Source organism: Balaenoptera physalus (assembly GCF_965194825.1).
Source record: "Balaenoptera physalus genome assembly, chromosome: 2".
Taxonomy (NCBI): domain Eukaryota; kingdom Metazoa; phylum Chordata; class Mammalia; order Artiodactyla; family Balaenopteridae; genus Balaenoptera; species Balaenoptera physalus.
The window spans coordinates 139,277,058-139,302,415 of NC_138883.1; the positions used below are offsets into that span (position 1 = coordinate 139,277,058).

The window sequence follows — 25,358 nt, forward strand, 5'->3', positions numbered from 1 at the left end:
CTTCTCCATCACAGAGCAAAAATAACAAGTGACTCACCTAGAAAAATGTAGATGAGGTACAGGGTCCCTTGGGAAGATCTACTTACCTGTATGTTCTGGATAAAGGAATCTCTCTGCAATTCTTGGCGTATGTCATTTGTGCTCTAGAAAGCTACCTGAAGGGGTTATTGAATTCTCTACTGTAAATACTGAGTCAGAATCAATTTTGTATGAATGAATCTGCATATAGAATGAAAGCTAAATACAGTTTATCATGTAACACACAGTTTTATTGTGTAGGGCTGATAAACTCTGGTTCAAGGGCCAAATCTGACCCATAATTTGGTTTTGTGTAGCCCACAAGCTGAGAATAGTTTTTTTTTACAGGGTTGAAAACAATTGGAATAAGAAGAATATTTTACGATATGTGAAAATTATATGAAGCTTAAATTTCAGTGTTCATAAATCCAGTTTTATTGGAACATAGCCATACCCATTTGTTTAGATACTGTCTGTGCTTGCTTTTGCCCTGCAATAGCAGAGCTGAAGACTTGTAACAGAGACTGTATTGCCCTCAAAGTTTCAAATATTTACTAACTGGCTCTTGACAGAAAGAGTTTGTTTCACTCCTGACATGTATGGAAAAAAACACAATTTCTATAAGTAAACAGTAAACAATCATACGTTGAATGTCCTGGTATTGGCTGTTAATGCCTTTTCTTATTCAGATATGGCTTTGAGTAGTTAGCCTCAAGCTCTGCCCAAAGATGGCTGGGGATTTTGTTAAAATGCGGATTTGAATTCAGTGGGTCTGGGGTGAGACCTAACAAACTTCAGGTGATGCTGATACTACAGGCCCACAGACTACACTTTGAGTCATGACAGCTTCGAGGATGCTCTATGCCCTTTGATTCTGGTATCGTCTAGATCAGGGGTACCCAACCCCAGGGCCTCGGACCAGTACTGGTCTGTGGCCTGTTAGGAACCGGGCCACACAGCAGGAGGTGAGTGGTGGGTGAGTGAGCAAAGCTTCATCTGTAGCTCCCCGTCGCTCACATTACTGCCTGAACTATCCCCCTGCCTCCCGGTCCGTGGAAAGATTGTCTTCCATGAAACCGGTCCCTAATGCCAAAAAGGCTGGGGACTGCTGATCTAGATCGTTCATGGATTGATGCTGCTTCGCTCTGTGCCATTTTTGTTCTAGGGCTTTCAGTACAGGGATGTGGTAGAGCAAAGGTAGGCTCTACAGTCATCATTCTGGGTACAAATCCTAGTTGTTTCACCTCTTAGCTGGGTAACTTTGGGCATGCTTTTTAAATCATCTGTGCCTCAGTGTACTCTCTGAGAATATTGAAACAAATTAAGTTCTTATTTTCAAGAGTAGTTGTGAGGATTTAAAGAGAAAAATCCATGGGAATTCCCTGGCGGTCCAGTGGTTAGGACTCTGCGCCCAGGTTCAATCTCTGGTCTGGGAACTAAGATCCCACAAGACGTGTGGCATGGCCAAAAAAAAAAAAAGAGAGAGAGAAATCCATGTAAACTGCTAACAATAGTGCCTGACACATAAGACATACTCCATTATTGTTTACTCTATTTGAACAACTGATACTCAAAAAATATAATTCTTATTCCCTTAATTTGCAATTGCTAAAAAATCTGATTTTTAAGTTTAAAGTTTTAATTTTATATCCAAGGACAATTTTTTCTGTCCTTCATTCTGCTCTCTAAAATTTCCATTACTTTCTTTATGGAATTTTCTATTTTCCCATCATTTCTATGTAGCTCTGTTTTGGTTCTCTGTTTCATTTGCCTCTTCTCTACTGCTTTGCCAAAGAGGATTTATAATTTGCTATTTTAACTTCCAGGTTAGAGCAAAACTGTAAGAGGATGTCTTTGAGAAGCCATCAAGATGATACGGTGCCCCTTCAGTAAACTTGCTAAAGTCACAGATTTTGCTCCTTAATATTTGACATTCATTTTCAGGCAAGATGGCACAAACAACTCGCAAGTATATGTGCAATTTTTTATAATCTATTACAATGCATGAACAAGAAACATATATTATTATTTTTCACACTGCCAGGTCTTAAATCTGTGGTCCTTAATTTCTTTTGGATCTTGGATCTCTTTGAGGATCTGATGAAATCATCTCACCCAAGAAAAATACATATACACAAGCATTTTTATACACAAAACTTCTGGAGTCTATTACCCAACATGGACGCTCCATGAACCTCAAGTTAAGAACTCCCGACTTGTCACTTTTCACCGGCAGAGATTAGATCTTATCTTTATACTTATATCACCTCTTTACAGAGCCTGGCACAGAGATACCCAATTAATACTTGTCTATTTGAACTTGACTTCTATGAAGGTGACTTCAAAAGGTCTCCCTTCAGCCAGGAGCTTTATTTTAAGTACCAGATACATATACCCAACTGTCTTTCTATCTCAACCCAGTTCTCTCCTACCTATCTCTACCTCAAAATATCTAAAATGCAAATCTGCTTTCTCTATGAGAGAGTATGGCTTTGGAGACAGAAATCAGTCCATCTAACTCAGCTGACACTGAGTATCATGCATGTATCTCTGTTTCCTTATCTGTCAAGCAATGGTAGTAATGTCTTCCCCAAGGGAGTGTTAGGAACCGGAATCTCCTGCTCAGGATCTATCAGTCTGATACTTCTAACCCTAAACTCATCAGAGCAGATTTCCTTACCTTTATGAGACTCAGAATAATATTAAAGATTCTTCCTCTGGAAACACCCTCTTGAACCTCCAGGCTGGCTTAGTCTCCTCTTCTGAGCTCCCATTGTGCTGTGGACACATCAATCTTACCTGTTTATCGGTCTGTCTGCCCTCTCCTCAAGCAAGGAGAGTAGGAACTCTTCACCTTTGTACCCTCAAGGTCTTGCATAATTTCTGGTTCATAATAACATCTATTAAGTACAAGGTAGCATTTACAAAATGCCTTATGCTGCCTGACCTCTACTGAATGCGTTCCCCTCTCCTGACGGCATTAGCCTATATCCATGAATCCAAGTTGGAAACCTTAGTGTCATTTTTAACTCCTTCTTTCCATTACCCCTATTTTAATTAATTATCAAGCCTTAGTGATTCTACCTCTTTCATATCCTTTCTTTCATTTTCATTCTTGCCTGGTTTAAATTTTCACCATCTCTTGCTTAAATTTTAATACCACTCTTCTAATCAGCTGGGTTTTTTTGCCCCTGATTTTCCATTCTGTCTTTCCACCAGAGGTTATTTTCCTTTGATCCTAAAACACAGATATGAATGCATTACTCTCTTGTTTAATGGTCATCAACCCATAGGTTTAATATGAATATTCATGAGCCTAACCCAGACCTACTGAAAGAATCTGAATCCCAGGACTCTGTATATTTACCAAGGTTCCTACGTGGTTTGGTACATCCTCAGATTGGGGAAGTCCTGACCTAACCTAGTGTTTCTCAAACTTTCCCTCAGATCCCTCAGTAGTGTTTCTTCACATGTAAGTTCCTGGGCTTCCTCCCAAATGTAGGATTCAGGAGATTTGAAGGAGCCCTGAGGATCTGCGCAGTAACCCCTTCCCCAAGTGGTTCTGATGCAGGTAGTCTATAGAATTACCCTTGAGCAGCTCTGGCTGAAAGGTCTAAAACTTGGAATCACACACAAAGCTCTTCACAAACCTTGGCTTCATTTCCTCTTCCCCTTCCCACCCCGCCCCCATACATTAGATCCTCAGGAAGGCAGAATTGCATAGCAGCTAAGAGACTGCACACCAGGATCACACTTCCCTGGGTTCAAATCTAGGCTTTTCTATTTACTAGGTATGTGAGCTAGTAAAGTGCTTAACCTCTATACACCTTAGCCTCCTCATCTTTAATTTGGAGATAATTATATCATTGCTGCCTGCCATTTTTGTGCCAAATGTTAAATAAAGATAAAATATGCAGAGTTCTTCATATAATGTAATGTACATTATACATCCTTCATAAGGGCATCTATTATTATTCACCACTCCTGATCTACACTGTGGATTTGGATGTCTGTCTTTCTTTGCTTATACTGTTTCTTCTAACCAGTTTGCCTTCTCCCCATTTATTCCCTTCTATTTCCATACCCTTCTAGGCCCAGGATATACATGACTCCTAACATCTTTCTTAACCCATTCTACTTCTTCAATCCCCTACTTAGGTAATAGTCCTTATTCACTACCTGTGCTTTGTTAATCACATCATCATAACTGTTCTCACATTTCATTACGGTCATGTGTATGTTTCCCTCACTGGCAGGATGGTGAGACCCTTAGACATGAACTCTGTCTCATTCAACTTTGTAACCCAGGCACCTAGCACAGTCTGTTTCCCAGAGTGGGCATGCAACAACTGTTTGCTGCACGAATGAAAGTGATAAATATAGGGTGAATATAGTTGTTATGAGTAAAGAACTTGAGGATAGCTATGAGAATACATTATTAATATTATTTGGAATCTTTATTACAATTTGTTTTCAACTTCATTCCTGTAAGTGAGATATTGGTCAATACAATTCATCTCCATGTGTCATTTGGAATTCAAACATTCTTTTTCTCTCCTTATGTCTCCCTGCTTATGGGTACTTGGGTCTCAGCTCTGCCTGTCTCTATTGACCCTACTCCTTCTTGTGTACTTTTATTCAACTTGGATACTGCACATTGAATGCTGGTGACCTTTGACATCTTTACTGGGTGGTCGAGTTCCCAGCTCAATTCTAGAAAGCCTACCTTTATAGCTTTCCATATTTTCTCTTCACATAACCTGCTAGATGTTTATCTTCATTTCATTTCAGCCCATAGGACTCAAATAACAGTGCACACCCCTTTCATGGAACTGGCCAGGATCTGTAGATGCCCTGTGCTCTGTGGTTTGAACCACTCTACTAGCCCTTGGGGCTGCCTGCTCTTTCTTGCTCTGATCTGTAGTCCTTCCTGACCTTTTAGAACTGTCACCAGAGGGTATTCTATAATCAGAAATGAAAGAGTGGAAAGGTCAGGTCACAAGGGGATGGCCACAAGGTGCAACATTTATCCAGAAACACATTTACTCCACCTAAAATCATCTCCCTTCCTGTTATAGCTCTTTGCTTGAGAAAGGAGCTTCCTTCCTCCAAAGGCAGCTGCTCCTCAGCCCCAGGACAGCTGAAGTGAAGTCCCAGTCTTGTGGTCTGACAGTGCAGTTGACACCATTGCCAGGGAACAGAATGGTGATGGAAATAATAATTAATAAATGATGTGACATTATGGACTCATCAGGGACCTTTTGTACTAAGCTGGATGGACGAAGAATATGGGTCCCATAAAGACTTTTTAGAAACCCAGAAGCCCTTGTTAATGACATAAGCTAAAAATTTGAATAGAAAAGGCCCCTTATTTTTTTTTTAAAGGAAAGTGGCTTCAGTCTAAAGGGAGATGAAGGCTCAGTTAGCAAGGAATGCCAGACCCATGCCAGAATGCAAGGCTAATGCATTTAGGTAGCCCCTCCATCTCATCTGTAAAGGACCTAACCGCTGGATTAATATGATTTTTCCTGCAGTTGTCCAAAGACTCATCCAACAACACTACCCTAAATGTTGTATATTGAATGCATTCTTTCTCTAAGCAGCCGAACTTGTTTGGAATTAAGTCTCTGAACTGGTAACCCCAGGAAAGTGAGAAAAACCAGAAACCTGCCTAATGGGATGGCACATGTTGGACTTGAATAATCACTGAGAGAACACTGGTTTGCAGAGCCAGTCTGTTTCATATAAAGGATTCTCAAAAGTTTCTGGATGAGTTGCAAGTTCCCCTCCTCTACTTTCTTCTAAATGAGTGGGTTTCACCTGGTCGAAGCAAAGAATGAGAGCACTAAGCATCGTTCACTAATCCTGAACATTTTTATTCAGCTCCCAATTTGGTTTCCGGTCATATTTGCCCACAATTTTAGCTGTGGCGTTTCAGCTAAACAACAGCTGGGAGTTGACAGCGAGCCAGCTGCAGCCTGCTAGAGCAAACACTTGAGCTCCTAAATGTATAAAAATGATAAAATGACTAGACGTATAGGTTTCTAATTGCAGCCAGGAGTCTGCAGCTGGGAAGTCACCAGAAGATATATATTCTGTGCTGTAATCCAGCAATCATGAACTCCACCCCAACTGAAAAGCACTTCCCATTCTCCCACCCCCAAGATTGCAGCCAAAATGTGAAGTCTAGTTCCAGCTTGCAGATGATGTTCACTTCTTATTAAGGATGTGACCTAGCTCTAGGCTTGTAAATCCAGCCAAGGATTGAGCCAGGATGATACATCAGTTGAAGTTTGAGAGTGACATGATGATAAGGTGATGCTGGAAAATAAGACTCAGATGCAGGCCTAAGATGAGATCTATGGGGTCACAAAGGTAGCCCCCCTATTCAATACTACCTGCAACAAACAGCATATAAAAGATTCAGAGCACAGCCTGTTGTTTCCTCTCTTCGACTTTCCATCGTATCTCCTTCCCTCCCCTTTCCTCTTCTCTCTCCCCACCCTTATCCCTGGTCTCCACATACATGCCCTCCTTTCTTCAAACAACGGCTGTAACTCATCACCCTTCTCTGTCAGGCCTATTCCAATGATGGGGGAACATTCATCTTACTTGAACTTCTCTCCAAGCACTGAGAGGGCAAACACTTCCCTTATGTCAAATATTCATCCTTCCATCTCTAGAGTTAATCTTCCAAGCATTTGTTCTTGATTTCGGGAAAAAATAGCCAAACTTCTATAGTTAGTTTTCTTCTGCTTGAAATTTAGCTTTCAAGACGGTCATTTCACTGTGGATTTAAAAAGCTGAGCAATTTCTCTGTTTTCTCCTTCCCTGGAGTACTGATCGTCAGCCTGTTGGAGTAACTAACCTTAATAGCAGAAAGGCTGCAGGGCACTGCAGGGCAGGGGGAAGAGGATGTGTGTGTGACAAAGAGGCCAAGAAAAGAAAGTGCATCTGGGATATTCTAGAACATTTTCTGGCTATGTTGTTTGGCCCATGGCACTACACTGTCCTGGCTTGTTTGCTTTTTGTACCAGAGCAAAAGCACTTTAAAAGAAAGGGTCTTCTATTTTCCTTTGTATCTTTGGGGTTTTACACAGTACCTGGTCTCTGACATATACTTAGAAAGAACGCTTATGGATTGGACAGTGAATGAATGAACTCCAGTCAAATCTGGTTGGATCTGTTTGTGCTAATAGTAACGCCCTACATTTGTAAGATTTTCCGAAGTGTTTCCACATATATCATTATTCTTGCTGTGACTGTTAGCAAACTGTCACTTTTTTCTGCACTTCCGTGAATGAGCCAGAAAGCATACAAATAAGCAACCGATTTGAAGCTGAGAATTTAACCAGAAGAAGCCATGGCACGGAGGATTGTATAGAAACACCTCCTACCTAGCGTTGGGGTCTAGGTCACAACCACAACCTGTGAGGCAAATCTAGCCTGTGGACCACTGTTGTAAATAAAGATTTATCAGAACCACAGCCATGCTCACTCATGACGTCATGTCTTTGACAGCTTTCTCACTACCAGACAGAGGTGGGAAGTGTGAGAGATGATCAGGCCCTCAAGGCCTAGGATATTTACTCTCTGGGACTTGGCAGAAAAAGTGTGTTGACCTCTGGTCTAGATTTCAATAATAGCAGGGTGCACAAGTCACTTTGAAAGATGTCAGAGAAGGTAGGGAAAATTCTATCCACCTTTGGAAACCCTCTTGATTGTTGGGTGGTATTTTCTGATCTATGATCTAAGTAATATACTTAAAAAGAAAGATCAGGGAGTAAGCATGGGAAAGTAAAGAAATAACAGCCTGGAATCATCCTTTTCAGCCAACATATGGGTAAAGACACTCTGGAATACCCAGTGTTTTTGACTCAAGTTTGTTGTGAAATCTCAAAAAGCTCAGTGTAAGGCACTTCTGAGGGCCCACTGTTCCACAAGGCAGCTGTGATATCCTGTTAAGCCATCCCAGTTCCCTCCTTATCTCACACTTTCTGTTATCTTTACACTTGAGAATTCACTCCAGATGCAGCTCTGCTGAAAGTGACATAATTAGGTATGGGTGTCTCCTCTCTCCCCCTTGCATCATCTGTGGAGTGGGTGCAGGCTGCCTTCACTCTGAGAACGTAATTTTTTTCCCCAGCGGATTACTGAGTAGACTGAACATATGGGACCTCTCACACCTGTAGGCATTTTAGCAAATTCCTCTGATGAATCCATTTGTAACCCTCTGCTCAGTTACACCAAAGGGTTCCTCTTCGTTTTTTTGCAGCCTCTGAAAGATTTTGCCACTTGCAGGGTGGGGAAGTCATGAGCTATCTGGCTAGCTGTGGGGAAACTTTTGCATTTGGATGATGTTTTTTTACTTTGATAAATCGCGATGGATTTTTCCACAGGCAGATGCTTTACATTTATCTGCATGACAACACCAATATTCTAGAACAAATCCAACGTGAGAGTTTGCAATCTACCTCTTTATCTTGGCAGCTATCACGTAGCCTTACTGGCTTTTTATTTTTTTAATCACTGAATTATAGATAAAGAAACTGATTGCAAACTGATTAAGTGACTTCCAGATCAGAGTGAAATCCTGCAAATAGAGAGAATACTGAAATATCCTGTTTCTCAGAGGTATCTGCTATAATAAAATAGCACAGACTTTGGAATAAGAGGACCTGGGTTCTAAGCACAGCTCCATCACTTACAGGCTCCAAGACTGTGGTTGGTTTACTCTGTAACTTCTCTGAGCCTCAGTTTCCTCTTGTATGAAATCTGGGTGATCACAGTATCATGCTCCTCAAGGAATTTAACTCCGTTCCACTCAGTTTAACAGCACTTTATTGAGCATTTACTCCTTCTAGGCTCTTTGCCTAGCACAATAGTTATACATCAATATAATCCTCTCTCCTTACCAGTTTAATGTGTATTGGGAATTCAGATACACACGAGGATGGCTTCAATATAATTTGGTATGAATCATATGGGATATGGTCTGGGTTCTATAGGGATATTTTGCTCAGTCTGAGTGTCCAGGAAAACTTCCTCTGAGACATGGTACCTGATCTGTGATTGAATTAGTGTCATCATGCTAAGGTAGAAAAGAAGGATTATTTAGATGGAGATCCTAGCATGAGAGAAAGCAGGGGAACATGAAACCACCTTGTTTATGTGGAAAACTTTAAGAGATTTGGTAGGATTTGATCACAGAAAGAACATTCGTGACAGGGTATGTGGCTGGAGGTACATTTAGGAACCAGGCCACGAAGGGCCTTGTAAGCCTTGCCAAGAAGTCCCAATTTTACCCAGAGAGCTCTGGGGAGCCAGTGAAGCTTTCAGGCAGGGATGTGACACAATAGTGTATATTTGATTAAACACTTTGGTTAATATGTGTGGGTACTACTCCAAGGGGAGCAAGTTTTAAAGCTAAGTGATAACATTTTCAGCTTCCAGTGAAAGGGATATAGCAGATCTGTGACAGAAGAGACAGAGAGAAGGGCGGTGGTTTCCGGAAGTCATAAATATAATTGTTAGGGGGAGAGAGGTTGATTGGATGTGGTCGGTGAAGAAAAGGGATATGCTTATACTGGTGATAAACTCAACTAATGTGAGTAAAAGCATTCTGTAAACTACAAAGCACTAGATAAAGTTAACTTTGGGGGCATCATTCAGAAAACATTTAATGAGGAGTTTCTAGGCTCTAGGCTAGGTTCTGGGTATATGTGGGAGATAGGAGTACAGAAAAGAGAAGAAAAATAATATTTGCAAAAAATATTATATTCTAGGCCCTGACCAAATACCATATATTCAAGAATTTTCTTTGTTTTCACAATAGCCCTTTGAGGTGGATTTTATTTCCATTTATGCCTGAGGGATGGAGACTTAGAGATGATTCCCTGTCCTCAAAATGCTCATGGAAATTTGTGTAAGTGGAATTATAACTCACAGTGAAACAAGTCAAGACAAAGACATACATGGAGTGATGCAAGTGTACAGAAGAAAAGTGCTGAGCTGTATTTGGAGAAACTTCACAGAGGAGGTCATGCCTGTGAAGAGGAGTAGAAACTGTCCAAGAGGCAGGAGGGGGCAGCAAAATGAATCACAAGTAGAAAATGTGAAGGACTGTGTTCTGGGAACTGCAAATGGTTCGGTCTGGCTGGTGAAGTATAGAGGGGAGTGGCATGGGATGAGAATCTATGACATGCTAAATGTGGGCTTTATGATAAAAGCAATGGGAAAGCATCCTTGAGTTTTAAGCAAGTGTGGGTTAAGATAAAATATGTATTTTAGAAAAATCATTTTGGTGGCCCTGTAGAGAGGATGAAGAAGATTGGAAGAAGGCAATTTCTAGATAAGAGTTGGTGGAAGCTTGGACTAGCATGGTAAAAGTGGAGATGAAGCAGGACTAACATTCAGGAGACCAGAGACAGCATGCTGACGAGGGGTTATAAGGAAAGAAGGATATAAGGAGTCACTGAGTCTTCTGTTTGGGGGCTGGGTAGAGAGTAGAACTAAACAAAGATGGAGACTACAAGAAGAAGAGTTTGTGGGGAGGAAAGAGCTTTGAGGGAAGGATATCGAGAGACATTTAGAAGGCACATGGAGGAAGATAGATGGGTAGAATATGAGTGGTGAGCAAGAGAGCGAAACAGAGGACGCCTTGAGCATGCCAAAGGATGATGGCATCATTTATAGAGCAGGGTAACCTTTTGTCAGGTGGAGTCTCCTAGCTCTTTGAGAATCAGAAAAGTGCCTTGAGCCCACTTTCCTAACTTGTGGAAGTTTTAAAGTCCCCCAGTATTTCCAAGATTTCATGACGCTTAAGTTCTCATGATTTCTTGAGTCTACACACTTTCTTCTATAGTGCTGTGGATTTTTACACAATATTTATCCATATGTGAAACTGTTCCTTTCACTGGTTCTTGCAAAACACATACTCCCCCATGGCCTCTCCCATGCACAGGCAGAGCGCTTGTTCCTTATTCTCTGAACCCTTGGTGCTTACTGACACCCAGCCCCTTGTGACCCTGGGACAGCTGGTGAAGGGTGGTGAAACATTGCCTTTTACTCAGTGTCTATCAAGTATTTTCTTCCAAAGGTAGATTAGGGACTGGCTGTAAAGGGATTATAATTTACCCACTTCATTGTGTAGTAAATACAGGACGAGTTTGGGGGAGGGGTCATGTTTGTAACAGAGAATGACAGATTTTATTTTAAGCAAATTTCATTTGGCATGCCTCTGGGACATCAAGGTTACTCTCATGGTCTCAGGTAATCTCACTCCTCCTAGAATATGCTTCCTATAAAAAGTAGAATTTTGTAGGTCATTCTGTCCTTTCCCTTATATTCACACCTAAAGAAAGTTGACTGTTGAGTATGGTCATTTCCCTTCCTCCACTGGCTTTTTCCATGCTGGTTTTATAGGTTCTGCAGGACAGTAGTGTGCTAGAGGGTTTGTGTCTCAGTTCTGGCCTGAGGATCTAAGCTTATCCTAGTGAGAATGAGACTGTGGGTCTAATATGCAGGGTAGGTAGTTCACACAATTAAAAACCCCAGTTCCACTGCCACAGGCTGCACTTTCATCCTGCTAGCTGTCTCAGAGTTCTATGCCACTGATCACAAAGTTAAACAGGTATGACCCTGAAAAATCTATCACCGCCATGGGAATGTCAGCCTGCTTCTGCATCAGTGCATTCATTAGCCATAAAAATTCTTGAGTTTTGGTCTGATTCTTGTGGCTGGGATAATAGGGTCAGGAACCTTTTACTCGTAACAAAAACTCATGAAAACTAGTTTAAGTTAAAATGAGACTCAATGCTCATTTATCAGAAAAATACAAGGGGACATTGGACTTCCTCTCCTCTCTCATCCCTGTTTAATCCTCTCCTCCCTCTCTTTCCTAGTTATGCTTCCTAGATGGTAGAAGATGATCACCACAAGCTTCAACTATACATAAACTTTTGGTACTCATGATTTCCAGATAGGGTTCCTCTTCCTTGACAATTTCAACAGCAGTCCTGGGGAAAGCTTTGATTGACATAGCCTGAGTCGTTTGCATATCCATAAACCAGTCGGTGTGTATGAGGGAACATGACACTCTGATTGGTTATACCCAGGTCAGGTGTTCAGCCTTGGGAGCTGAATGTGATGTGAGCCTCTCCTGAAGCATCAAGATTGACCATGAAGAAATAATGGTTCACCCAACACATACTGGATTTATGCTTGGTATTCTGATAAGCAGGATACAGTCCTGGTAGAGGTGGGACCAAATACTTACACCCTGGTATCAGTGAACCCTGATACCATATCCCCAAGTAGCTGAATGGGATCCAGCAATGAGACTGTGTATAGATACTGTAGTGTCATAACTACCTGAGTATAGACATCCACACTGCATGACTGCTGCTGTAGGATCTCATCATCCTACTCAGTTAATTATTTTATTTGGAACTATCCTTGCTTTTAAAAAATACATACTTTGTTCTTTACTCTGGAGCACTTTAAAAAAATAAGTCTCAGTAATTCTCATTTCATGTAAATATAGCAGAAGCCACAATTATTCATGTGTTTGTTTTATTTGTTTTAGAAAATTCAAACATAAGTAGTGCATAGAAAATGATGTAAGGAACACACTTAAAGCTAATGTTACTATTTAACGAATTTTAGCACTTTTACATATTTGCTTCAGGGTTTTATTTTTACACAAAGGCAATATTGTGGATAAGGGTTAAAGCCCTCCTGTATCCAGTCAAAATCTAATTTCCATCCTTTCTTCTCCAAAATTACAACTAGTGTTGGTCTATCTATCTATCTATCTGTCTGTCTATATCTATCTATCTATCTGCTTCTGCTTTAGGGTTTTCTCTTTGCTTTCTTTGGTTAATTTTTCTATGTCTGTGTATGGCTAATTTACAATGTTTTTATAGAAAGTGTTAAATAAAGTTCCCTATTAATTAAAAGCAACCACACACACACACACACACACACACCCTGCCCAGAAAAACACCCTAAAATTAAAAATTAAAAAAAAAAACACCTCTAATATAATTTTTTTCAGGTTGAGCTACAGCTTTTGTGAGATGTTTGTTTAAAAAATACCTCCACTGTGATTGAGATCTATCAATTTCTGCTTTTAAGTACTTTTGCTTTTGTATTTTTTTAAACATCTTTATTGGAGTATAATTGCTTTACAATGCTGTGTTAGTTTCTGCTCTATAACAAAGTGAATCAGTTATACATATACATATGTTCCCATATCTCTTCCCTCTTGCATCTCCCTCCCTCCCACCCTCCCCATCCCACCCCCCCAGGCAGTCACAAAGCACAGAGCTGATCTCCATGCGCTATGTGGTTGCTTCCCACTAGCTATCTATTTTACGTTTGGTAGTGTATATATGTCCATGCCACTCTCTCACTTTGTCAAATCTTACCCTTCCCCCTCCCCATATCCTCAAGTCCATGCTCTAGTAGGTCTGTGTCTTTATTCCCATCCTGCGACTAGGTTCTACATGACCATTTTTTTTTTTTAATCCCTTAGATTCCATATATATGTGTTAGCATACTGTATTTGTTTTTCTCCTTCTGACTTACTTCACTCTGTATGACAGACTCTAACTCCATCCACCTCACTACAAATAACTCCATTTCGTTTCTTTTTATGGCTGAGTAATATTCCATTGTATATATGTGTCACATCTTCTTTATCCATTCATCCAATGATGGACATTTAGGTTGCTTCCATGTCCTGGCTATTGTAAATAGAGCTGCAATGAACATTTTGGTACATGACTCTTTTTGAATTATGGTTTTCTCAGGGTATATGCCCAGTAGTGGGATTGCTGGGTCGTATGGTAGTTCTATTTTTAGTTTTTTAAGGAACCTCCATACTGTTCTCCAGAGTGGCTGTATCAATTTACATTCCCACCAACAGTGCAAGAGTGTTCCCTTTTCTCTGCACCCTCTCCAGCATTTATTGTTTCTAGATTTTTTGATGATGGCCATTCTGACCGGTGTGAGATGATATCTCATTGTAGTTTTGATTTGCATTTCTCTAACGATTAATGATGTTGAGCATTCTTTCATGTGTTTGTTGGAAATCTGTATATCTTCTTTGGAGAAATGTCTATTTAGGTCTTCTGCCCATTTTTGGATTGAGTTGTTTGTTTTTTTGTTATTGAGCTGCATGAGCTGCTTGTAAATCTTGGAGATTAATCCTTTGTCAGCTGCTTCATTTGCAAATATTTTCTCCCATTCTGAGGGTTGTCTTTTGGTCTTGTTTATGGTTTCCTTTGTTGTGCAAAAGCTTTTAAGTTTCAATAGGTCCCATTTGTTTATTTATGTTTTTATTTCCATTTTTCTAGGAGCTGGGTCAAAAAGGATCTTGCTGTGATTTATGTCATACAGTGTTCTGCCTATGTTTTCCTCCAAGAGTTTGATAGTGTCTGGCCTTACATTTAGGTCTTTAATCCATTTTGAGTTTATTTTTGTGTATGGTGTTAGGGAGTGTTCTAATTTCATACTTTTACACGTACCTGTCCAGTTTTCCCAGCACCACTTATTGAAGAGGCTGTCTTTTCTCCACTGTATATGCTTGCCTCCTTTATCAAAGATAAGGTGACCATATGTGCGTGGGTTTATCTCTGGGCTTTCTATCCTGTTCCATTGATCTATGTTTCTGTTTTTGTGCCAGTACCATACTGTCTTGATTACTGTAGCTTTGTAGTATAGTCTGAAGTCAGGGAGCCTGATTCCTCCAGCTCCATTTTTCGTTCTCAAGATTGCTTTGGCTATTTGGGGTCTTTTGTGTTTCCATACAAATTGTGAAATGTTTTGTTCTAGTTCTGTGAAAAATGCCAGTGGTAGTTTGATAGGGATTGCATTGAATCTGTCGATTGCTTTGGGTAATAGAGTCATTTTCACAATGTTGATTCTTCCAATCCAAGAACATGGTGTATCTCTCCATCTGTTTGTATCATCTTTAATTTCTTTCATCAGTGTCTTATAATTTTCTGCATACAGGTCTTTTGTCTCCTTAGGTAGGTTTATTCCTAGATATTTTATTCTTTTTGTTGCAATGGTAAATGGGAGTGTTTTCTTAATTTCGCTTTCAGATTTTTTATCATTAGTGTATAGGAATGCAAGAGATTTCTGTGCGTTAATTTTGTATCCTGCTACTTTACCAAATTCATTGATTAGCTCTAGTAGTTCATTGATTAGCTCTAGTAGTTTTCTGGTAGCATCTTTAGGATTCTCTATGTATAGTATCATGTCATCTGCAAACAGTGACAGCTTTACTTGTTCTTTTCCGATTTGGATTCCTTTCATTTCTTTTTCTTCTCTGATTGCTGTCACTAAAACTTATAAAACTATGTTGAATAATAGTGGTGAGAGTGGGCAACCTTGTCTTGTTCCTGATCTTAGTGGAAATGGTTTCAGTTTTTCACCATTGAGAACGATGTTGGCTGTGGGTTTGTCATATATAGCCTTTATTATGTTGAGGAAAGTTCCCTCTATGTCTACTTTCTGCAGGGCTTTTATCATAAATGGGTGTTGAATTTTGTCGAAAGCTTTCTCTGAATCTATTGAGATGATCATACGGTTTTTCTCCTTCAATTTGTTAATATGGTGTATCATGTTGATTGATTTGCATATATTGAAGAATCCTTGCATTCCTGGAATAAACCCCACTTGATCATGGTGTATGATCCTTTTAATGTGCTGTTGGATTCTGCTTGCTAGTATTTTGTTGAGGATTTTTACATCTATGTTCATCAGTGATATTGGTCTGTAGTTTTTTTTCTTTGTGACATCTTTGTCTGGTTTTGGTATCAGGGTGATGGTGGCCTCGTAGAATGAGTTGGAGAGTGTTCCTCCCTCTGCAATATTTTGGAAGAGTTTGAGAAGGATAGGTGTTAGCTCTTCTCTAAATGTTTGATAGAATTCGCCTGTGAAGCCATCTGGTCCTGGGCTCTTGTTTGTTGGAAGATTTTTAATCACAGTTTCAATTTCAGTGCTTGTGATTGGTCTGTTCATATTTTCTATTTCTTCCTTGTTCAGTCTCGGCAGGTTGTGCATTTCTAAGAATTTGTCCATTTCTTCCAGGTTGTCCATTTTATTGGCATAGAGTTGCTTGTAGTAATCTCTCATGATCATTTGTATTTCTACAGTGTCAGTTGCTACTTCTCCTTTTTCATTTCTAATTCTATTGATGTGAGTCTTCTCCCTTTTTCTCTTGATGAGTCTGGCTAATGGTTTATCAATTTTGTTTATCTTCTCAAAGAACCAGCTTTTAGTTTTGTTGATCTTTGCTATTGTTTCCTTCATTTCTTTTTCATTTATTTCTTTTTCATTTATTTATGATTTCTTTCCTTCTGCTAACTTTGGGTTATTTTTGTTCTTCTTTCTCTAATTGCTTTAGGTGCAAGGTTAGGTTGTTTATTCGAGATGTTGCCTGTTTCTTGAGGTAGGCTTGTATTGCTATAAACTTCCCTTTTAGAACTGCTTTTGCTGCATCCCATAGGTTTTGGGTCGTCGTGTCTCCATCGTCATTTGTTTCTAGGTATTTTTTAATTTCCCCTTTGATTTCTTCAGTGATCACTTCATTATTAAGTAGTGTATTGTGTAGTCTCCATGTGTTTGTATTTTTTACAGATCTTTTCCTGTAATTGATATCTAGTCTCATAGCATTGTGGTCGGAAAAGATACTTGATACGATTTCAGTTTTCTTAAATTTACCAAGGCTTGATTTTTGACCCAACATATGATCTATCCTGGAGAATGTTCCAGAGCACTTGAGAAAAATGTGTATTCTGTTGTTTTTGGGTGGAATGCCCTATAAATATCAATTAAGTCCATCTTGTTTAATGTATCATTTAAAGCTTGTGTTTCCTTATTTATTTTCATTTTGGATGATCTCTCCATTGGTGAAAGTGGGGTGTTAAAGTCCCCTACTATGATTGTGTTACTGTCTATTTCCCCTTTTATGGCTGTTAGTATTTGCCTTATGTATTGAGGTGCTCCTATGTTGGGTGCATAAATATTTACAATTGTTATATTTTCTTCTTGAATCGATCCCTTGATCATTATATTATGTCCTTCTTTGTCTTTTGTAATAATCTTTATTTTAAAGTCTATTTTGTCTGATATGAGAATTGCTACTCCAGCTTTCTTTTGATTTCCATTTGCATGGAATATCTTTTTACATCCTCTCACTTTCAGTCTGTATGTGTCCCTAGGTCTGAAGTGGGTCTCTTGTAGACAGCATATATATGGGTCTTGTTTTTGTATCCATTCAGCCAGTCTATGTCTTTTGGTGGGAGCATTTAATCCATTTACATTTAAGGTAATTATTGATATGTATGTTCCTATTCCCATTTTCTTAAATGTTTTGGGTTTGTTATTGTAGGTGTTTTCCTTCTCTTGTGTTTCTTGCCTAGAGAAGGTCCTTTAGAATTTGTTGTAAAGCTTGTTTGGTGGTGCTGAACTCTCTCAGCTTTTGCTTGTCTGTAAAGGTTTTAATTTCTCCATCAAATCTGAATGAGATGCTTGCTGTGTAGAGTAATCTTGGTTGTAGGTTTTTCTCCTTCATCACTTTAAATATGTTCTGCCACTCCCTTCTGGCTTGCAGAGTTTCTGCTGAAAGATCAGATGTTAACCTTATGGAGATTCCCTTGTGTGTTATTTGTTGTTTTTCCTGTGCTGCTTTTAATATGTTTTCTTCATATTTAATTTTTGATAGTTTGATTAATATGTGTCTTGGCGTGTTTCTCCTTGGATTTATCCTGTATGGGACTCTCTGTGCTTCCAGGACTTGATTAACTATTTCCTTTCCCATATTAAGGAAATTTTCAACTATAATCTCTTCAAATATTTTCTCAGTCCCTTTCTTTTTCTCTTCTTCTTCTGGGACCCCTATAATTCGAATGCTGGTGCGTTTAATGTTGTCCCAGAGGTCTCTGAGACTGTCCTCAGTTCTTTTCATTCTTTTTTCTTTATTCTGCTCTGCAGTCGTTATTTCCATTATTTTATCTTCCAGGTCACTTATCCATTCTTCTGCCTCAGTTATTCTGTTATTGATCCCATCTAGAGTATTTTTAATTTCATTTATTGTGTTTTCCATCATTGCTTGGTTCCTCTTTAGTTCTTCTACATTCTTGTTAAATGTTTCTTGCATTTTGTCTATTCTATTTCCAAGATTTTAGATCATCTTTACTATCATTATTCTGAATTCTTTTTCAGGTAGACTGCCTATTTCCTCTTCATTTGTTAGGTCTGGTGTGTTTTTACCTTGTTCCCTCATCTGCTGTGTGTTTTTCTGTCTTCTCATTTTGCTTATTTTACTGTGTTTGGGGTCTCTTTTTCACAGGCTGCAGGTTCGTAGTTCCTATTGTTTTTGGTGTCTGTCCCCAGTGGCTAAGGTTGGTTCAGTGGGTTGTGTAGGCTTCCTGGTGGAGGGGACTAGTGCCTGTGTTCTGGTGGATGATGCTGGATCTTGTCTTTCTGGTGGGCATGTTCACGTCTGGTGGTGTGTTTTGGGGTGTCTGTAGCCTTATTATGATTTTAGGCAGCCTCTCTGCTAATGGATGGGGCTGTGTTCCTGTCTTGCTAGTTGTTTGGCATAGGGTGTCTAGCACTGTAGCATGCTGGTCGTTGAGTGATGCTGCGTCTTGGTGTTGAGATGGAGATCTCTGAGAGATTTTCGCCATTTGGTATTACGTGGAGCTGGGAGGTCTCTTGTGGACCAGTGTCCTGAAGTTGGGTCTCCCACCTCAGAGGCACAGCCCTGATGCCTGGCTGGAGCACCAAGAACCCTTCCTCCACACGGCTCAGAATAAAAGGGAGAAAAAATAGAAAGAAAGAAAGAAAGAGGATAAAAGAAAATAAAATACAATAAAGTAAGATAAAATAAAATAAAGCTGTTAAAATAAAAAATAAGAAAAAATTATTATGGAAATATATATTAAGAAAAATTTTTTTTTAATTTTTTAAAATTAAAAGTAAGATAAAAATTAAGAAAAAATGTATTAAGAAAAATTTTTTTTTAATTTTTTTAAAATAAAAATAAGAAAAAAATTATTAAGAAAAAATTTATTAAGAGAAAAAATTTTTTTAATTTTTTAAAATAAAAAATAAGGAAAAAATTAAGAAAAAATTTATTAAGAAAACTTGTTTTTTAATTTTTTAAAAATAAGAAAAAAATTATTAAGAAAAAAAATTTTTTAATATTTTTAAAATAAAAAATAAGAAAAAATTTATTTCCAGCCACTATGGAGAACAATATGGAGGTTCCTTAAAAAACTAAAAATAAAATTACCATATGACCCAGCAATCCCACTATTGGGCATATATCCAGAGAAAACCGTAATTCAAAAAGACACATGCACCCCAATGTTCATTGCAGCACTATTTACAATAGCCAGGTCATGGAAGCAACCTAAATGCCCATCGACAGATGAATGGATAAAGAAGTGTGGTACATATATACAATGGAATATTACTCAGCCATAAAAAGGAATGAAATTGAGTCATTTGTTGAGATGTGGATGGATCTAGAGTCCGTCATACAGAGTGAAGTAAGTCAGAAAGAGAAAAACAAATATCGTATATTAACGCATGTATGTGGAACCTAGAAAAATGGTACAGATGAACCGGGTTGCAGGGCAGAAATTGAGATACAGATGTAGAGAACAAACGTATGGACACCAAGGGGGGAAAACTGTGGTGGGGTGGGGATAGTGGTGTGCTGAATTGGGCAATTGGGATTGATATGTATACAGTGATGTGTATAAAATTGATGGCTGATTAAAAAAAAGTATACATATAAAAAATATTTTAAAAAAAGAAAAAATTTATTAAGAAAAAAAAATTTTTTTTAAGTAAAAAAAAAAACAAAAAAAAAAACCGGATGGACCGAACCCTAGGACAAATGGTGAAAGCAAATCTATACAGACAAAATCTCACACAGAAGCATACACATACACACTCACAAAAAGAGGAAAAGGGGACAAAATAGTATATCCTGCTCCCAAAGTCCACCCCCTCAATTTGGGATGATTCGTTGTCTATTCAGGTATTCAACAGATGCAGGTATATCAAATTGTTTGTGGAGCTTTAATCCGCTGCTTCTGAGGCTGCTGGAAGAAATTTCCCTTTCTCTTTGTTCGCACAGCTCCCAGGGTTCAGCTTTGGATGTGAACCTGCTTCTGTGTGTAGGTCGCCTGAGGGCGTCTGTTCTTCGCTCAGACAGGACGGGGTTAAAGGAGCAGCTGCTTCGGTGGCTCTGGCTCACTCAGGCGGGGGGGAAGGGAGGCGTACGGAGGAGGCGGGGCGAGCCTGCGGCGGCAGCGGTCGGCGTGACGTTGCAGCAGCCTGAGGCGCGCCGTGCGTTCTCCCGGGGAATTTGTCCTTGGATCACGGGACCCTGGCAGTGGCGGGCTGCACAGGCTCCCGGGAGGGGAGGTGTGGATAGTGACCTGTGCTCGCACACAGGCTTCTTGGTGGCGGCAGCAGCAGCCTTAGCGTTTCATGCCCGTCTCTGGGGTCCTTTCGCGCCCGTCTCTGGAGCTCGTTTAGGCGGCGCTCTGAATCCCCTCTCCTCACGTACCAGGAAATACAGAGGCAAGAAAAATCTCTTGCCTGTTCGGCAGCTCCAGACCTTTTCCCGGACTCCCTGCCAGCTAGCTGTGGCGCACTAGCCCCCTTCAGGCTGTGTTCAAGCCGACAGCCCCAGTCCTCTCCCTGCGATCCGACCGAAGCCCGGGCCTCAGTTCCCAGCCCCCAACCACCCCGGCGGGTGAGCAGACAAGCCTCTCATGCTGGTGAGTGATGCTCGGCACCGATCCTCTGGGTGGGAATCTCTCTGCTCTGTCCTCCGCACCCCTGTAGCTGCGCTCTCCTCCGTGGCTCCGAAGCTTACCCCCTCCGCCACCCGCAGTCTCCGCCCGCGAAGGGGCTTCCTAGTGTGTGGAAACCTTTCCTCCTTCACAGCTCCCTCCCACTGGTGTAGGTCCGTCCCTATTCTTTTGTCTCTGTTATTTCTTTTTTCTTTTGCCCTACCCAGGTATGTGGGGAGTTTCTTGCCTTTTGGGAGGTCTGACGTCTTCTGCCAGCATTCAGAGGGTGTTCTATAGGAGCAGTTCCACGTGTAGCTGTATTTCTGATGTATCTGTGGGGAGGAAGGTGATCTCCGCATCTTACTCTTCCGCCATCTTGCCCAGACCTCCACCGTTGTTGTTGTTTTGCACTAAAATACAGCCTTTAGTGGTTCTTTCAGTACTGATTTATGAGAACTAAATTCTCAACTTCATTTTAGGTCTGAAAATGTCTTCATTTCATCTTCACTTGAATGATACTTTATCCAGATATAAAATTCTAATTTGACAATTGTTTTCCCTTAGCATTTTGAAATTTTTTCTCTGTTGCCTTCAGGTTTTCATTATTAATAACGTTAAATTTACTCACAATATAATTACCATTCCTTTGAAGGAAATTTGGCTTTTTTATTTGTTAGTTTCAAGAATATTTCTTTTTATTTTCACTGCATGAAATAGCAGGGTCCTCTGGTTTTTAGTATGGCATTGCACCCTATGGCTAGCTTTGCCTGATGTCCCTATGTTTGGGGCCTGTATAGTTTAATAATTTGAGAATAAATCTGTAGTCTTCAGACATAAACGAGGAAGGAAGATTGCTTAGTCATATAACCTCGGGCATGGATCTGAGGGCCTGATTACTTTTCATAAAGGCTTTCAACCAATACTGTGTTTAGACACTTTCTGTATGTCTCACAGGAAGAGATATTTTTTGCACACAATTTCTGATTTTTTTCTCTTGTAAATTGGCTTGCTTCCTTTTGGTATATAAGTTTGAGGGATCTCTGATCTGTTAAATCACATGCCACTAGACCATCTGCTTTCCATCTCTCAATATTTAGATATTTCTTGTCTGTCATCTCTCCTATTTTCTGTATGTTTGAAGATTTATAAATATTTTCAAATCCTTTACAGTAATTTTTTTTGGGGGGGGAGAGGTTCTTGGAGATATAATGGATGACTGCATATATTCAGTCTTCTGTGTCTAAACAAAAATCCTTTCCATTAAGATTTTGCAGACACTGGAAATTCTATTAACAGAAGATAGAGTCCTTCATTTCATAATTAGAAATATCCCAGGGAGACATAGCACATTAACTTATAATTATAAATGGCTGTTATGCTTTCGTCTTTATAATTGACCCCTGATTCAGAATTAATTGCTTCCATATCCCTGTTATATCTCCTTCACGTATTTATGGTTTTTGGTAGGCAGTCCTCAATAACTAGACTATGAACTAGTTAGGATTATGTTTCAGGCACTTTTGCCTTTGAGTATCATTAGTACCTATCACAGTACTTGGTACAAAGAGATTGCTTCATAAATGCCTCTTCAATAACATTGAATAATTTAGAATCAGAATTAACACAAAAAACTTTCAGCTATGACAAGAGTGTTTCTCACCCATTGATGAGAAATTTGAACCAGATGATCCCAGACTTTTCTCCCAGATTTCTCCCACGATTTGATTGATTACTCGGTTTAGAAACTGGTATTGTGAGGAGATTAAACCTTCAAGTAATGATAAAATAACAGTATTATTTTATGTTTATATAATTCGTTTATTGTTTAAGGCGCTTCCATACCCATATATATTTTTCTAACCCTCACACATCCCTGAAATATTGGAGAATTGCAAGGTGTATTTTACTTTTATTTATTCTTTCAAAAATACAAGACACTGGTGGGGATAATTATCATCAAGTTGGGATAATCCAAGAATATCCCCTTATTTCACATCATTTTCTGTAAAACTATCAGAAACAAAGGAACCGAGGAAGAGCTTCTTAAAGGGATAATAAAGCATGGAGCAAATGTCGATTGCCAAAGTAGAACCTGTAGTTTTTCTTTCCATTTTACTCTGCCCCTAGGGAGTGCTTTTGACCAATAATCAGTATAAAGGCCGCAAAGAACAAAGAGCTTTATTTGGGGTCTTGAAAATTGCAACTCAGGAGACACAGACTCAGGTAAAGCTGAAAGTGTATTCCCGGGAAGAGAAAGAATCAGGGGTTTATAAAGGCAAAAACCACAAGGCTGTAGTCTGACATAAGAAAGGAAATATTTGTCCTTAAGGGATAAGCTGTCATGAGTAATTTTAGACTAAGGATCCAACAAGTATCTGGAATTTCTGGAACATTGGGTAGATGTTCTGGATGCCTGTATTAAGACAATAAGCAGTCAAAAGGTCAGATTCCATGTGGGCTGAGATGTGCATAAATCACACTTCCTCAATGGCCTCCTGGCTCCATTTTAGAGAACTCCCTTAGCAATACTGGCTCTATTTTGATTTTCCTTTCATAACACCACCATGAGGCAGCTCATACCCTCTGTTTTTTGAATGGAAATAGGAAAAGACTTGGGCCAACATGTCTTCATCCTCAAAAATGCTCTCCTGGAGGCCGCTCCCACACAGACACAGACACAGACACACCTCTTCGCCCAAGCCCCTCATTCCCACCAGAAAATGACTCCAACTTTGAGCTTCTCTTCTCTAATTTTTTAAAGAGAGAAGGTAAAGGGACCACTATTTATTTTTATACATAGCAAACATTTAAACACAATTATAGGAATCCTAGAAATTCTTGCCCACAGAATAGTTGACAGTGAAAAGGAGTAATGATCATTTTTGCCTAGAGTAGAAAGACTTACCCTTGTTAGTTCTGAAAATTGTTTAATCTACTCTAAAAGAAGCAGGAGATCTGGGGATATAGGGTGGGCTGGGATTCCAGGAGAGAGGAATGGTATAGGTTTTAGAAGGGCTGAGGTCTATACAATTTAGAACAAAGTGAAATGGAAGTAGCGAAGCTGAGATTAGACAAGGGAATATTTTAAAAATTGAGGAAAAGGTCCCAGAGCAAGATTTCTGGGTAGAAGCTTTAAACAGTGCTGATTCAGAGTAAAAAGAAGGAGTGTACATTGAATGGAAGCACATTTATTGTGAAATGTCAGACATAAAATGCAACCTCCACTAATTGGTATTGTAGTTCATTTCTTGACTAGTCCCATAGAATGACGTTTTGAGCTTGGATTTTAGCTAGTAGGAAGTGTGCATCTTAAATGCATTGAAGGAATCTAAAATTGTAAATAAATCATTCTGCCATCTTAAACTGACAACAAGGTGTTCAGTGAAAGTAGTGCTCTGGTTAGCAGTGGAAACATTCAATTGTTATGTAAATCATGGGGAGCAGGGGAATGTTCCTTGTTCTTCTGAGAGATCAAATTAATTCACATCATATCACAGCACCAGGGATATCATCTGCTAATACCTAGCAGCTTTTCAGGTGTAACTCCCTTGGTGATCTCAAGAGTTTGTCAGTCGCCACTCTGAGCAGTTTTTCTGTTAGTTGTGAGAAAGCTGGATAATTAAGAAGTTTGGGGCCATGCAGACTGGCCAGGCAAAATGGACAACTGAAGAAAGTGCCACTGTTTTCTTCTCCTGAAGAATAAACAGATAAACGTCCATCACACAGGTGGGACTTAAGAGCTTTATGGAGCTGGCTGATGGAAAATCCTTTTATGATACATAGGTTTGTGGAGGGAAGCTTTATCTTTGTCTCATAGCTTCCTGATGGTCATTAGGTTTCAAAAAACTTACCAACACATTGTGATTGACTTCTGAAAATGAAAGTTGGAGATTCACATAACAGGCAGTAAATTTAAGGGCAAGTCGAAACACCTGACATAATTAAATCAAGACCCTCAGTAATAAACAAGTAGAAATAAGATATACAAAATTGATGTCATTCTTAAAATAACTGTATTCAGTATGTTAGATATATTTTAAAGCATCATCATTATGACTTTGGTATATATGAGAAAATTTGGAAAGCAAGCTGTAGTTAAGAATTTCTAACATTATTAATAAGGGTCCTCTATATTTAGTTTTCAAATAGATTATTAATAAATTTTAAAAGGACAGGTTATTCCAAGTTTCAGTATGTAAATACATAGACATAGGCTGATAGAGTAAAACCTCAGTGATTAAGGAACTAATTAATGGAGTATCTACAATACGTAATGCATTTTTTCACAATTTTTATAATTGCATTTTAAAAATTGGGATATAATTCACATATACAATTCAGCCATTGCAAGTGTATAATTAAATGATTTTTAATATATTCACAAAGTGGTACAACCATCACCACTATCTTATTCCAGTACATTTTCATTACCCCATTAGCGGTCACTCCCCATTCTTCCCTCCCTGTGGTCCCTGGAAATCACTAATATACTTTCTGTATCTATGAATT

The 25,358-nt window shown here is 39.3% G+C and overlaps 1 protein-coding gene across 1 annotated transcript in view; it reads left to right on the forward strand.

Moving 5' to 3' along the window:
- AGBL1 (AGBL carboxypeptidase 1) overlaps positions 1-25,358 on the forward strand; it is a 790,601-nt gene that overhangs the window by 409,899 nt on the left and 355,344 nt on the right.